Source organism: Hyperolius riggenbachi, chromosome 7 (assembly GCF_040937935.1).
Source record: "Hyperolius riggenbachi isolate aHypRig1 chromosome 7, aHypRig1.pri, whole genome shotgun sequence".
Taxonomy (NCBI): Eukaryota; Metazoa; Chordata; class Amphibia; order Anura; family Hyperoliidae; genus Hyperolius; species Hyperolius riggenbachi.
Window position 1 is genome coordinate 103,150,848 of NC_090652.1, and position 15,533 is coordinate 103,166,380.

The 15,533-nt window shown below is 46.8% G+C and overlaps 1 long non-coding RNA gene across 2 annotated transcripts in view; it reads left to right on the plus strand.

Moving 5' to 3' along the window:
- The window catches only part of LOC137525608 (uncharacterized), a 239,727-nt gene that overhangs the window by 13,248 nt on the left and 210,946 nt on the right, over positions 1-15,533 (plus strand). Inside the window, exon 2 of one of the 2 annotated variants that reach the window (XR_011022953.1) lies at positions 12,635-12,738. The exons of the other annotated variant lie outside the window; for it this stretch is intronic. This is a non-coding gene — a long non-coding RNA (uncharacterized lncRNA). The remainder of the gene's footprint in view (positions 1-12,634; positions 12,739-15,533) is intronic. 2 annotated transcript variants of the gene reach the window in all.

Consider the following 15,533-nt stretch of genomic DNA (forward strand, 5'->3'; position numbering starts at 1 on the left):
CAAGGGCTTTCCAACTGGCAACCCATGAGTTGGACGTGGCCCCTGGGCTGCACTCACTTGCCTGCACTATTTTTGTGTCAGGCCTCCTCCTCTAGCAGGCCCACCTGTTTGCAATTGGCTCCACATCCCCCTCCCACATGAGGCAAGTGGGCAAAGATGGCACCGACTCTCATGTTAACTCTGGTTTGACGGCCGCCCAATGGGAAATTTGGGCGCCCGGTGAATAATAACATTTACAAAAGCACCTGGTGAATAATAATGTTTACAAAAGCTGCCGATGAATAATAAAGTTTACAAACCGTACTTACCATACTTATCGTGTCTACCTACGTAAAGTTAAATAACAAAATCGAGATTCTCTGGAAAATAAAAAATAAGCCTCAAATAACTAAATAAAATATATTGATTTAAAAAATATAATGATAAATAATATGGGATTCTTAGGGTTAGCCACAACTAGCTTGGTCTTGGGGTTAGTCACTACCAGGGGAGTCTTAGGGTTAGGGATAGATACAGGGAGGGTTCTGTGTGAGAGACTGAGTAGGGTTAGGTTTAATTGTAGTAAAATATCAGTAAGTTTTACCAATGTTTTACTAGAGTTAGGACGATTGTGCATATATTTTTGTTTTCATTGTTCTAGACAATATTTTCAGATTTTATAACATGAAGAAACGATAAATATGGTTATAGACAATATCACTAAATTTCGGCTATACCCTGCGCCCTTTTTTCCAGGCACCCTTATTTGATGTATGCTACCACAACATGTACTGGGCACCACAGCACACTCCTGGCATTTGCCAAACCTCTTCCAGATCCGCCAATAACCACCACTACAGCTCCAGGCTTCTCAGCACTCACTTAAAGCGGAATATAACCCTGCATTTCAACTTTGCTCTAAAACATTATTTACAGTATATTATATGCAACCAGCATTTTTTTTTACTAGACCAGCATTGGAAGGGTTACACAGGGCTTTAAAGTTCCTGGAGATTTCTGCAGACGCATCCGAAGCTGAAATAGATACATTTTGTTTGCTTGGAGGACAGCCAAAGAGTGTGTAACATTTATCAATAGATACATGTAACTAAATAGAATGTATCTATCTGAACTTCTGCATATCTCTCCACGGAACTTTAAACCTCTGTGTTTAACCCTTCCAATGCTGGTCTAGTAAAAAAAAAAATGCTTTTTGCATATAATCTGCTGTAAATAATATTTTAGAGCAAAGTTGAAATGCAGGGTTATATTCCGCTTTAACATCCATGGCAACATGGTCGGCTGCCCCACCACCATTCCTCAACTGCCACATCTGCATTAGGTCTGCTGCTTCTTACTGTAATGAAAAGATGCACAGTACAAAAATTAGGGGTCAGGCATGGCCGAACATCGTGATTTCGCATTAACAAACATGCTAGTGAATTTTACCATGCATATACGCGAACCAATCATTCACGGCAATCCCCACTGACTTTAATGGCCTGGGGACTTCTGAAACCTTCAAGGCTAGAGTTGGGCCGAACCTCCGATTTTAGGTTCGCGAACCGGGTTCGCGAACTTCCGCGGAAGGTTCGGTTCGCGTTAAAGTTCGCGAACCGCAATAGACTTCAATGGGGATGCGAACTTTGAAAAAAAAAAAAATTATGCTGGCCACAAAAGTGATGGAAAAGATGTTTCAAGGGGTCTAACACCTGGAGGGGAGCATGGCGGAGTGGGATACACGCCAAAAGTCCCCGGGAAAAATCTGGATTTGACGCAAAGCAGCGTTTTAAGGGCAGAAATCACATTGAATGCTAAATGACAGGCCTAAAGTGCTTTAAAACATCTTGCATGTGTATACATCAATTAGGTAGTGTAATTAAGGTACTGCTTCACACTGACACACCAAACTCACTGTGTAACGCACCGCAAACAGCTGTTTGTGTAGTGACGGCTGTGGCGGGTTCACTGAACAGGAATACAGTGGTGGGTTCACAGAACAGGTATGCAGTGGCAGGTTCACTGAACAGGTATGCAGTGGTGGGTTCACAGAACAGGTATGCAGTGGTGGGTTCACAGAACAGGTATGCAGTGGTGGGTTCACAGTACAGGTATGCAGTGGTGGGTTCTCAGAACAGGTATGCAGTGGCAGGTTCACTGAACAGGTATGCAGTGGTGGGTTCACAGAACAGGTATGCAGTGGTGGGTTCACAGAACAGGTATGCAGTGGTGGGTTCACAGTACAGGTATGCAGTGGTGGGTTCTCAGAACAGGTATGCAGTGGCAGGTTCACTGAACAGGTATGCAGTGGTGGGTTCACAGAACAGGTATGCAGTGGTGGGTTCACAGTACAGGTATGCAGTGGTGGGTTCACAGAACAGGTATGCAGTGGTGGGTTCACAGAACAGGTATGCAGTGGTGGGTTCACAGAACAGGTATGCAGTGGTGGGTTCACAGAACAGGTATGCAGTGGTGGGTTCACAGTACAGGTATGCAGTGGTGGGTTCACAGAACAGGTATGCAGTGGTGGGTTCACAGAACAGGTATGCAGTGGTGGGTTCACAGAACAGGTATGCAGTGGTGGGTTCACAGAACAGGTATGCAGTGGCAGGTTCACTTAACAGAACAGGTATGCAGCCAGGAACAAGCTAAGCCTAACTAATCTTTCCCTATGAGAGACAGTCTGCAGCAGCTCGCCCTACTCTCACTAACGCAGGCACACGAGTGAGCGTAATGGCCGCCGCTGCATGCCTTTTTGTAAGGGGGGGAGTGGCTCCAGGGGCTAGTGTAGCCTAATTGGCTACACTGGGCCTGCTGACTGTGATGTAGAGGGTCAAAGTTGACCCTCATGGTGCATTATGGGGCAAACTGAACTTCCGCAAAAGTTCGCCTGCGGGACGCGAACGCGAACCACTGAAGTTCGCATGGAACCGTTCGCAGGCGAACCGTTCGGCCCAACTCTATTCAAGGCTTCTCTGCAGCCTCAGTTTCTTTAAAATGGTGTACAAAGTATAGCAAAACCCAGACTGTGGCATAGCGAAGGTGGGTCAAGGGCAAAAAATATTTATTTTAAGCCGAATCCTTATTTTACTTTTTTTTTAATGCGTAAAAGCCAAAACTCACATTTATAGTTTCTAGGTTTTTCAAATAAAGGGATCTAAAATGGCCACTGTGGTTACCTGCCTAAAAATTGTTATTTGCAAGTTTGCAACCACTTTAGATGAGACCAGAAAAGCATCTCATTGCAAATTTATCTATTACATTTTGAAAATTTGTGTAACCTAAAATTTCAATATTTCACATATCATTTCAACTGAACATGCAACATTGGCAACAACTTTGCTCTACAGCCACATTATTCTTTCTTCTGCCTGACAGAAAAGAACCCTAGTCCTCAGGAAGGCCTGAAATATGTGTCATTCCAAATGTATGTATTACATTTTTAAAAATTGTATATCTATAAAATTTTAAATTTCACATATGTCATGTCAACTGGTGTACAACATTGTAATTGCATCCACTGTATTAGAGTCCTGAAAAATATATGATGTGAAAAAAAATCCACTCTAGAGCGTGTGGCTCTAAAGTGGAGGTGTTTTTTCGCATCATATATTTTTTCACATTCTTCCTGCCCTATGGAAAAGAACATCAATTCTCAGAGAGGTCTGAATATGAGGTATTGCCAGAGTTGCTCAACTCCGAATTCGGGTGTAACGTCATGTGAGTACAAACATTTTCTCCTTCAACCCAGAAGGAGGAAGTGTTTGTACTCACGTGACCACCGCGTGGACCGCATCGTGGGAGGCGCCAAGAGACGGACCGAAGAAAACGGCAGATAGGTAAGATTGAAACCCCCCCCGCCCAACCCGCACAAGTGATTGTAATTAACAGAGTGAAATCTGGATAGCAACTATCCGGGTTCCACCCGAATTCAGAGTTGAGCAACTCTGGGTATTGCAAATGTATCTATGACAGTTTTAAACATTTTATGTCATCAAAAGTTTTCCACTCCAATGGCACGTCCACACACTGTAGCATAGGCCTGGAGAAGGTGGCAGGCGGCAGAGTAAATATTGTTAGTAAACATTGTTAATTGCCTCCACTGTAGGATAGGCCTGAAATATATGGCATTCTATTATCTACCAAATTATTACATTTTTATGAAATTATTTTTAAAATGTCAATTTTTTATATTACTTGCAGCAGGCAATGTAGCAGAGGCCTGGAAGAGTCAACAGAGTAAACATTGTTAGTTGCCTCCACTGTAGGAGAGCCCTTAAATATTAGAGATAGCCTGAACCTCCGATTTTAGGTTCGTGAACCGGGTTCGCAAACCTCCCGCAAAAGTTTGCGAATGTTCGCGAACCGCAATAGACTTCAATGGGGATGCGAACTTTGAAAACTAGAAAAATTTATGCTTGTCACAAAAGCGATGGAAAAGATGTTTCAAGGGGTCTATTAGGTGTAATTAGAGTACTGCTTCACACTGACACACCAAACTCACTGTGTAACACACCGCAAACAGCTGTTTGCGTAGTGACGGCCGTGCTGGACTGGTGAGCACCATGGCGACATTGCTCTTCCTCACTCAGTGATGTCAGGTAATGTCTGACTGCCTTATCAACTTTTGATGGTTCTTTCTCTACCATTGTTAAAGCTTACATCTATTTTTTTAAATACTTGTTCTGCTTGCTGTTCAGTACCTGCAACGAGAATCGTTTATGGAGGGCAAGCAGGCATGGCATGCACGTCCCGAGGTAGTGACCAAAAGGAGGACTTTCGAGGCCCTACTGTATATGATACTGATCGACTTTATTACCTTTAACGAGAATCTGTTATGGAGGGCAAGTCTGCCATTGCGAATGACCACGGGTAATGGCCGGGGAATCCTGGTTCGATTCCGGTCCAGAGTGGGAGCCTAAGAAACAGCTACCACCACACCACCACACATCCAAGGAAGGCAGCGGGTACGCTGTGGGCAAAGGAGCAGGAACGGCTACCACACACATCCAAGGAAGGAAGCAGGCATGGCATGCACGTTCCGAGGTAGTGACCAAAAATAACAATACAGGAGGACTTTCGAGGCCATGCTGTATATGTGAGATGAATCAACTTTAAATCCTTTAACGAGAATCTGTTATGGAGGGCAAGTCTGCCATCCATTCAAGTGAAAGGTATGCACTGACTGCCAGGTATAATACAATGTGCAGTCAAAGATGCAGTGAAAGGTATGCAGTGACTGCAAACAGCTGTTTGTGTAGTGACGGCCGTGCTGGACTGGTGCGCACCATGACGAGAGTGCAGGTGATGGCGGCTTTCCAGCCCATATGGTCGCCTGGCTGAGGTAGCTGAATGACAGAACAGTGACTGTCCAGCTGATCAAATTTGGTCTGTTCACAATGAAGCAACAACCTTATTGTCTTTGGTGTGCCACCCCCCTAGACACTCATATAGCCGGCAGTCATTGCTTCATTGTGATAAGCAAGCCCCTTCACCACGACAAGGTAATGAAATGGGCACATGTACATGCCTTTTGTTTTGTTGTTGCAGCCACAGTGCAGCCAGAAAAATTAGGCAGGCATGTACACGCACCAGAAAAATTATTATAGCGACCGCTGCTAGCAGCGACCTAAAAAATGCAGGAATCCGCCTGGAGTCCTGGACCCTGTTGGTGGTGGCAGAGAAGGCAGTCAAGCGGCCTACGGGCAGAGGTGCTGTGTGGGGAGCAACTTAGTCTTGGGGCAGGCAGCCAGTCACACGGCGTGCAGGCAGAAATGCTGTGTGTGGGGACTGACTTAGTCTTCGGGTGGGCAGTAGCCCTCCAGGATCCATGCCTCATTCATTTTGATAAAGGTGAGGTACTGAACACTTTTGTGACTTAGGCGACTTCTCTTTTCAGTGACAATGTTTCCAGCTGCGCTGATGGTCCTTTCTGACAGGATGCTTGAGGCAGGGCAAGACAGAAGTTGGATAGCAAATTGGGTCAGCTCTGGCCACAGGTCAAGCCTGCGCACCCAGTAGACCAAGGGTTCATCGTCGCTGCTCGCAGTGTCTACATCCACACTACATCCACACTTAAGGCCAGGTAGCTACCTGCCGGTCCAGGCGTTGGTGGAGGGTGGATCCGGAAGCGCTAAGGTGAGGCGTTGAACTAAAGAATGTCCGCATGTCCGACATCACCATGAGATCTCTGGATCTCAGGACGTCCTTGCCTGCATGGACATGGGAGAAGGATTACTTACAGTGGTACCTTTATTGCGTTGTGCTGTGACATCACCCTTAAACGCATTGTAAAGCATAGTTGCCAGCTTGTTTTGCATGTGCTGCATCCCTTCTGCCTTCAGGTGAGTTGGTAACATGTCCGCCACATTGTGCCTATACCGAGGGTTTAGTAGCGTAGCATGGCCACCCAGTACAGCTCATTCTCCTTGAGTTTTTTTATACGGGGGTCCCTCAACTGGCTGGACAGCATGAAAGACGCCATCTGCACAAAGTTGGATCCAGACGTACTTTCCATCTCCTCTTGCTCTTCCTCAGTGATGTCAGGTAAGTCCTCCTCCTCCCCCCAGCCACGAACAATACCATGGGAACATCGAGCAGCACAAGCCCCCTGCGACGCCTGCTGCGGTTGTTCTTCTGCCGCCGCTTCCGCCTCCAAAGAAACACTTTCCTCATCATCTGAGCCTGACTTCTCTTCCTCACATGACTCTTTCCCCTCCTCCCCCTCTGTGCTGCCGCAGGTGTTGAGGAAACATCTGAATCTGATTAAAATTGCTCCCACGACTCTACACACAACACGCTCCAGGAAGTAAGCGTATGGGATCAAGTCGCTGATGGTGCCTTCACTGCGACTCACCAGGTTAGTCACCTCCTCAAACGGCCGCATGAGCCTGCATGCATTTCGCATCAGTGTCCAGTTGTTGGGCCACAACATCCCCATCTCCCCAGATTGTGTCCTTTTACTGTAATTGTACAGGTACTGGGTGACAGCTTTCTCCTGTTCTAGCAGGTGAGAGAACATGACCAGGGTCAAATTCCAGCGAGTCGGGCTATCACATATCAAGCGTCTCACCGCCAAGTTGTTTCTGAAAGGCCGCAAAGGTGTGCCATGGCCATGTAAGACTGTCTGAAATGCCCACACAACTTCCTGGCCTGCTTCAGGACGTCCTCTAAGCCTGGGTACTTTGACACAAATTTTTGAATGACTAGATTCAGCACATGTGCCATGCAGGGTACATGTGTCAGCTTACCCAAATTCAAAGGGGAAAGGAGATTGCTGCCGTTGTTACACACCACGTTGCCAATCTCCAGCTGGTGCAGGGTCAGCCACTGATCCACCTGTTAGTTAAGAAGAGCAGCCAGGAGAGCTGGTCCAGTGTGACTCTCTGCTTTGAGGCAAGACATGTCTAAGATGGCGTGAAACCGTCGTACCTGGCATGCAACATAGGTCCTGGGGATATGGGACTGTCTAGCTGGAGAGGAGATTGCAGCACCAGTAGAGTTGAACTGCCACTCAGCCGAGGAGGAGGATGACAGTGAAGATGATGTAGCAGGAGGAGAGGAGGTGGCAGGAGGCCTGCCTGCAAGCCGTGGAGGTGTCACAAGTTGGTCTGCTGCACAGCCACGTACTCCCTGCTTTTAATCAGTCACCAGGTTGACCCAATGGGCTGTGTAAGTTATGTACCTGCCCTGACCGTGCTTGGCAGACCAGGCATCCATGGTCAGGTGGACCCTTGACCCAATGCTGTGTGCCTGAGATGACACCACTTGCCTCTCAACCTCACGGTACAGTTTGAGTATCACCTTTTTAGAGAAATAATTGTGGCCTTGCATCTTCCACTGCGGTGTCCCAATGGCCACAAATTTACTGAAGGCCTCAGAGTCCACGAGATTGTATGGTAACAGCTGGCGAGCTAAACGTTTCAGCCATGCCAGCTGTCAGACGCCAGGCAAGTGGGTGACTGGCAGAAATTGTCTTCTTCCGCTCAAAGATTTCCTTCACGGACACCTGGCTGCTGTGAGCAGAGGAGCAGGAACCGCTCATGGGCAGAGGAGGAGTGGAGGAGGGTAGCTGTGAAGGTGCAAGGGAGAAAGCGGCTGAAGATGCTGCACCTGAAGGAGGAAGAGGAGAAGGAGGGTGGCTTTTCTTTTGTGTGCTGCTTTTGCTCAGGTGCTCTTCCCATTGCAGTTTGTGCCTTTTCTCCATGTGCCTTTATAAGGCACTTGTCCCTATGTGAGTGTTGGCCTTTCCACAGATCAATTTTCAATTTTTGGAGGCAGAGAGAACAGATGGCATTGCTCCGATCTGAGGCAGACACATAAAAAAATGTCCAAAGCGCTGAGCCCCCCTGGGGTGATGGCACTATGGTGGCATCAGCAGCTGATGTTGAAGGGCATGTTGGCTGGCTGTACATAGGTGGCGATACATGGCGCCGGACACTGTCACCAGCTGTTTCTGACGATGAGCTCCCCCTGCTTCTTTCAGCAACTTGTCTCCTCCTACTCCTCTGACTCCCTGTCTGAACTGTCCCCCTGTTCCTCTCCTCTATTGGGAACATACGTTGGATCCATATCATCGTCATCATCATAATCATCCTGCCCAGCTTTGCTTGCCTCAGACACCTCAAAAACTGCACCAATAGCAGGTACTTCATCATCTTCACACGTTACGTCCATAGTGTCGCCGCCTAACTCAGACATATGAGGTGGTGTAACTTGCTTAGTGCCTTCATCTGGTTGTAACAATAACGGCTGTGAATAAGTTAATTCCCCACCAATTAACTCCTGCGAAGTGTCAAATGCAATGGACGTGGTGCTTGTAGTAGCGCTGGTGGCTGCGGAAGATGAGGTGTTCTGTGTTAAATAGTCAACCATGTCCTGACAATCTTGGGAGTTGATGGGACGTGCCTTCTTCTGAGCACTGTTCTTTGGGCCAGGGCCACACGAAATCACATCAACACGTCCTCGCACAGACCTGCCGGGTGGCCTTCCTCTGGGTCTGCCTCTACCTCTGCGTGTTTTGTCCGTTGTGTCCATATCGGTGGGGGGATGAAGTGAAAGGTATGCACTGACTTGACTAATACAATGTGCAGTCACACAGGTGCAGTTAACAGGTATGCACAGAGTGGTATATCACACTGCGTGCACTCACGTAGGTTGGTGGGTGCACTGAACACAACAGGTAGGTATATGCAGCGATAAGGTGGGTGCACTGAACACAACATTTAGGTATATGCAGTGATGGGCATTACAATGTGCACCTGTCACACACAGACAGGTAGCGGACAGGCACAGTGACACTGCGTGCGCTCAACTCACATAGGTAGGTGGGTGCACTGTGAACAACAGTTACGTAAGTAGGTATATGCAGTACTGGGTAATACAATGTGCACCTGTCACACACTCAAAGACCAACAATGGCGAGAAGAACATCACTGGATCACCTTAGATGTGGCCTCTCTGTATTCCAATATCCTCCACAAGATCGGACTACGAGCGGTCTGGCATTATCTGAACTCAGATGACAGGTTTCCAGAGAAGCAGAAATATTTCATCATACAAGCCATCACGTTCATACTGACGCATAACTACTTCCAATTTAGAGATACGATATATCTACAACAAAGAGGAACGGCGATGGGGGCTAGCTTTGCCCCGAGTTATGCTAACCTGACGATGGGCCTGTTCGAAGAACTGCTACTTGGACCGAATAACCCCTTTATGACGAATATCATCTACTATAGGAGGTATATAGATGATCTAATCTTTATATGGCGGGGTGAGATATCATCAATTAATCAGCTAAAGAACTACCTCAATAACAATGATTGGGGCATTACCTTCACTATGAATCACAGCACAGAGAGGATTGAATACCTGGATGTGGTGCTGTATCAGGAAAAGGGGTTAATTAAGTCCTGCAACTATTTTAAATCTGTAGACTCCAATGCCTATGTGGATTATAAGAGCAGCCATTATAGGCCCTGGAAAACTAATATCCCCTACGGCCAGTTCCTGAGAATCAGAAAGAATTGTACTGACACCAAGACATATGATGAACAAGCAAAGGTCCTCACGGAAAAGTTTAAGGAGAAAAAGTTTCCATCCTGGTTGGTGAAAGAAGCATACAAGAGAGCAAGAACCACAGAGAGAACCGCACTGCTCGAAAGGAAAACTAGCAAGGACAATAAGTATGGAAACATCGCCCCTGAACCGAACTTCATCACGAGGTTCTCAAGTCAACACACGGAGGTCAAAACAATAATAAACAAACACTGGTCTCTACTACAGAGGGACCCTATTCTAAACACCCAACTGCAAAACAAACCAAGAATAATATATAGAAGAGCAAAGACCCTTAAGAACTTGGTAGCCCCTAGCAAGGTGAAATGCGCAGACACCATAGAGAATAGGGATGTAACAACGAAACAAACATCGAAGAAGGGAACCTTCAAGTGCGAACAAGCTCGTTGCCTCTGTTGTAAGGTGATATTAACAGAACAAAAAGAGTTTACATCTACACATACAGGTGAAACTTTTCAAATCTTAAGCAATCTGACCTGTGCTATTAACTTCGTAATATACCTTGTTACATGTCCCTGCAACAAACAATACGTGGGCCGAACCACTCAGCAACTTAGAACAAGATGGAGCCAACACAGACGGAATATAGAGAAAGGCTTCCTCAAGCACGGACTGTCTAGACACTACAAACTACACCATAATCAAAACCCAGAAGGGACTAAGATCTGCCCGATCGAACACATACAAGAGTCCTCCGTCAATCGTCACAACACTTTGAAAAGAAGAGAGATGTATTGGATATTTAAATTAAACACACTGCAACCGGATGGGCTTAACATCTGCCTGGAGCACAATTTATAAGAACTTCAACATCTTTTCATATACCCCTCCCTCAGTACAGTATCCACCATAGACCTAGTATCCCTACAAAGAACTGTTCTAAAACTAGTTGTTATATTCTTACATAAAGGAATGAATACAGTCTCCTTCCTTGTTGATATGCTGTAAATGGATCTATGGATTTTTTCCAGGACCTATCCTCCTCACTGCAAGTAGTAGACCACAGGGCCGGTCCTTGGGATATAACAGAAATCCTGTCGAGAATTATTACTCCCCATGCAAAGATATGGGTACACGCAGGGAGATCATATGCTACCTCCTACTGTCAATATCTAAAACTAGGAGGCCTTTGGAACCAGGATATCACTGAATTGTTTCACACACCCTAGTAATAAACCAGCTCTTGGGTGTAGTTTGTATTGTTTCTCTATATACATATATATATAAGGTCCCCTATAACCTGCTACACTAGTATTAGCATTATATACTAAGCATTGTTGTCTTGCAGGGTACCAATAAGATATTAATCGTGTGCAATCTTTCTCCTCTATGCATTAGAAGTATTTCTCCAACATTGGAAAAAGCTCTTGTATATTAACTATGTCCTGCTCATATACATCTATATACACTTTTATTTTCCTTTCACCTATGCACTTTTATCGCTGTGTGCCCCCGTCATACCCTTTCCTTCCTCCGCCTCTATGTTAAGACATGCTGCTTCCTCACATTACCATATACACGGGTACTGGCCATTGTTGACATGCACGCTCTTTTCGGCGTGGTACATGTCGCTATGGCTACAGGCACGCCCATTGACACGCCTTCCCGATGGACGCCGGCCTTCCACCTGGCGTCCATTACTACGTAGTAACGTACGCGGTCAAATGACGCGTTAGAGGGCAGGCACCGATTGGCGTATCCTGGGAAGAGATACTTTTCTCTATCTTGGGGCCGCGCCTGCCCGGACTCCTTTGTCCAATCACATTCCGCCACGCAGGAGCGTGGAGGAAGGGGACTACGCCCACCCCCTCCGCCCCTATAGGAAGTGTCAGTTCATTTATAGACACAGCCCTGACAGCGGCGTTCATATGGCGCCCAGGCCGACAGCAGGATATTATAGGTAAATTCTAGTTTACTCTTCTGTACACATTTTAAACGTTCTATGTCTCTATGCCATCTAGCGTATTCTCTACACTCTTCTCTCCCTGACGGGAACGCTACCATTTTTTGCTGATACTGATCTCATCTCTTCCCCTCCCCTCGTTTTCCCTGCATTTCTCCTCTATTTTTACTTAACCATATTCCCGTCTTACTATAAGGGTAACCAACTATATCCCCAGGTATATGTACTTTTGTTATCCCAGCATACTATTGCCTCACTGTTATAACCCCCCCCCCCCCCCACTGACAGGTTATACTATACTATTTTTTCCCCTCTCTAATGTCAGTCTCTTGTCATTTGGCGTAACTATATGTATGGGTTGTGTACATACTAGTAACCCCTTCGCTACCATAATCACTTCTGTTATATATACGATAACATTGGATTACCTATGCTATTCAAATAGGAATACTCAAGCTATGTATTTGAAGACCTGGGCTATTCAAACTCCATGTACTCACTTATGCTGTATATCTGTATACTTGTATACCTATGCTATGTATTTTATATCTATGTTTTTTAGATACTGAAATTGTGTTTTATTTTACCTTATTTTATTATTAGTATTATTTTTCTTCCGTTTGGGTCCTGAGCGCCTTTCTGACCTGTTTTATATGTTTTTATTTCAAGCACGTATATTTGACCTGATGAAGCGGCTACGACCGTGAAACGCGTTGTCGATGTGCACAAATAAATTTGATCTCCTTTTATACGGTTTGATTACTACTAATAAGGTAGGCTACCTTTAGAATTATAGAGCCTTGATAATATTGTCCACATACACGCATACAATCTGGGGACCCTACCTATAGTCCTCCCGATCCGACACGGGCGCCTCCAACTACTACTTAGCTTATGCCATATCCTCTCGTAGGATTCACAGATACCAGGTACTCCCTGTTGTATCTGAATTTTTCTCTGGAGTGACGATCGAACCGGACGGTTAAAGGCCGAGTGAGGGCGGTACTCCCTCACATGCCTAGATGAGTGGTTGCCTTCAGCAACCCACACTTGTGAGTATTATTCTTACTCTATTCTTTGTATGACGGTTGTCCAACGTTAATACACCAGATTGGGCTCCCGATCTCCCAGTATTTTTGTCTTTTCAAGTCTGGATTGTCACACACAGACAGGTAGCGGACAGGCACAGTGACACTGCCTGCGCTCAACTCACGTAGGTAGGTGAGTGCACTGTGAACAACAGGTAGGTAGGTATATGCAGTGATGGGTATTACAATGTGCACCTGTCACACACAGACAGGTAGCAGACAGGCACAGTGACACTGTGTGCGCTCACGTAGGTAGGTGGGTACACTGTGAACAACAGGTAGGTAGGTATATGCAGTGATGGGTATTACAATGTGCACCTGTCACACACACACAGACACGTAGCGGACAGGCACAGTGACACTGCGTGCACTCACGTAGGTAGATGGGTGCACTGTGAACAACAGGTAGGTAGGTATATGCAGTACTGGGTATTACAATGTGCACCTGTCACACACAGATAGGTAGCGGACAGGCACAGTGACACTGCGTGCGCTCACGTAGGTATATGGGTGCACTGTGAACAACAGGTAGGTAGGTATATGCAGTACTGGGTATTACAATGTGCACCTGTCACATACAGACAGGTAGCGGACTGGCACAGTGACACTGCGTGCGCTCAACTCACGTAGGTAGGTGGGTGCACTGTGAACAACAGGTAGGTAGGTATATGCAGTGATGGGTATTACAATGTGCACCTGTCACACACAGACAGGTAACAGACAGGCACAGTGACACTGCGTGCGCTCACATAGGTAGGTGGGTGCACTGTGAACAACAGGTAGGTAGGTATATGCAGTAATGGGTATTACAATGTGCACCTGTCACACACACACAGACAGGTAGCGGACAGGCACGTGCACGTGCTCATGTAGGTAGGTGGGTGCACTGTGAGCAACAGGTAGGTAGGTATATGCAGTAATGGGTATAATGTGCACCTGTCACACACAGACAGGTAGCAGACAGGCACAGTGACACTGCGTGCGCTCACGTAGGTAGATGGGTGCACTGTGAACAACAGGTAGGTAGGTATATGCAGCACTGGGTATTACAATGTGCACCTGTCACACGCAGACAGGTAGCGGACAGGCGAACACGGTAAATCCAGCGCTGGAGACTTGGGCGCAGCAGCGCAGGAGACTTGGGCGCAGCCGGCGCCACCATAGGCCGTAATAGGAACTACGGCTATCGCAGGCACATGGAGTAACTTCAGCGCCGTCAGAAGACGGATCTGAAGTTGCTTTTAAAACAATAATTCGGCTTCCAGCTATTGCTGGAAGCCGAATTATTTCATTCCCCCACTATCCATGTCGGCCTGGAGGGGGAATAGTAATTAACACGGCCCGGACTTGTGCGGCAGCAGGATTAGCCATATACTGGCTGTGTCCTGCGCCCAAGTCTCCGGCGCCGTTCTCTCTCGTACGCGCGGACAGGCACAGTGACACTGCGTGTGCTCAACTCACGTAGGTAGGTGGGTGCACTGTGAACAACAGGTAGGTAGGTATATGCAGTAATGGGTATTACAATGTGCACCTGTCACTAACACACAGACAGGTAGCGGACAGGCACAGTGACACTGCGTGCACTCATGTAGGTAGGTGGGTGCACTGTGAACAACAGGTAGGTAGGTATATGCAGTACTGGGTATTACAATGTGCACCTGTCACACACAGAAAGGTAGCAGACAGGCACAGTGACACTGCGTGCGCTCAAGTCACGTAGGTAGGTGGGTGCACTGTGAACAACAGGTAGGTAGGTATATGCAGTAATGGTTATTACAATGTGCACCTGTCAAACACACACAGACAGGTAGCGGACAGGCACAGTGACACTGCGTGCGCTCATGTAGGTAGGTGGGTGCACTGTGAACAACAGGTAGGTAGGTATATGCAGTACTGGGTATTACAATGTGCACCTGTCACACACAGAAAGGTAGCAGACAGGCACAGTGACACTGCGTGCGCTCAACTCACGTAGGTAGGTGGGTGCACTGGGAACAACAGGTAGGTAGGTATATGCAGTACTGGGTATTACAATGTGCACCTGTCACACACAGACAGGTAGCGGACAGGCACAGTGACACTGCGTGCGCTCAACTCACGTAGGTAGGTGGGTGCACTGTGAACAACAGGTAGGTAGGTATATGCAGTAATGGTTATTACAATGTGCACCTGTCACACACACACAGACAGGTAGCGGACAGGCACAGTGACACTGTGTGCGCTCATGTAGGTAGGTGGGTGCACTGTGAACAACAGGTAGGTAGGTATATGCAGTAATGGGTATTACAATGTGCACCTGTCACACACAGACAGGTAGCGGACAGGCACAGTGACACTGCGTGCGCTCAAGTCACGTAGGTAGGTGGGTGCACTGTGAACAACAGGTAGGTAGGTATATGCAGTACTGGGTATTACAATGTGCACCTGTCACTCGCACAGGTAGTCACTGAATGTGCTGGGCCTGGCAGTGGCACACACAG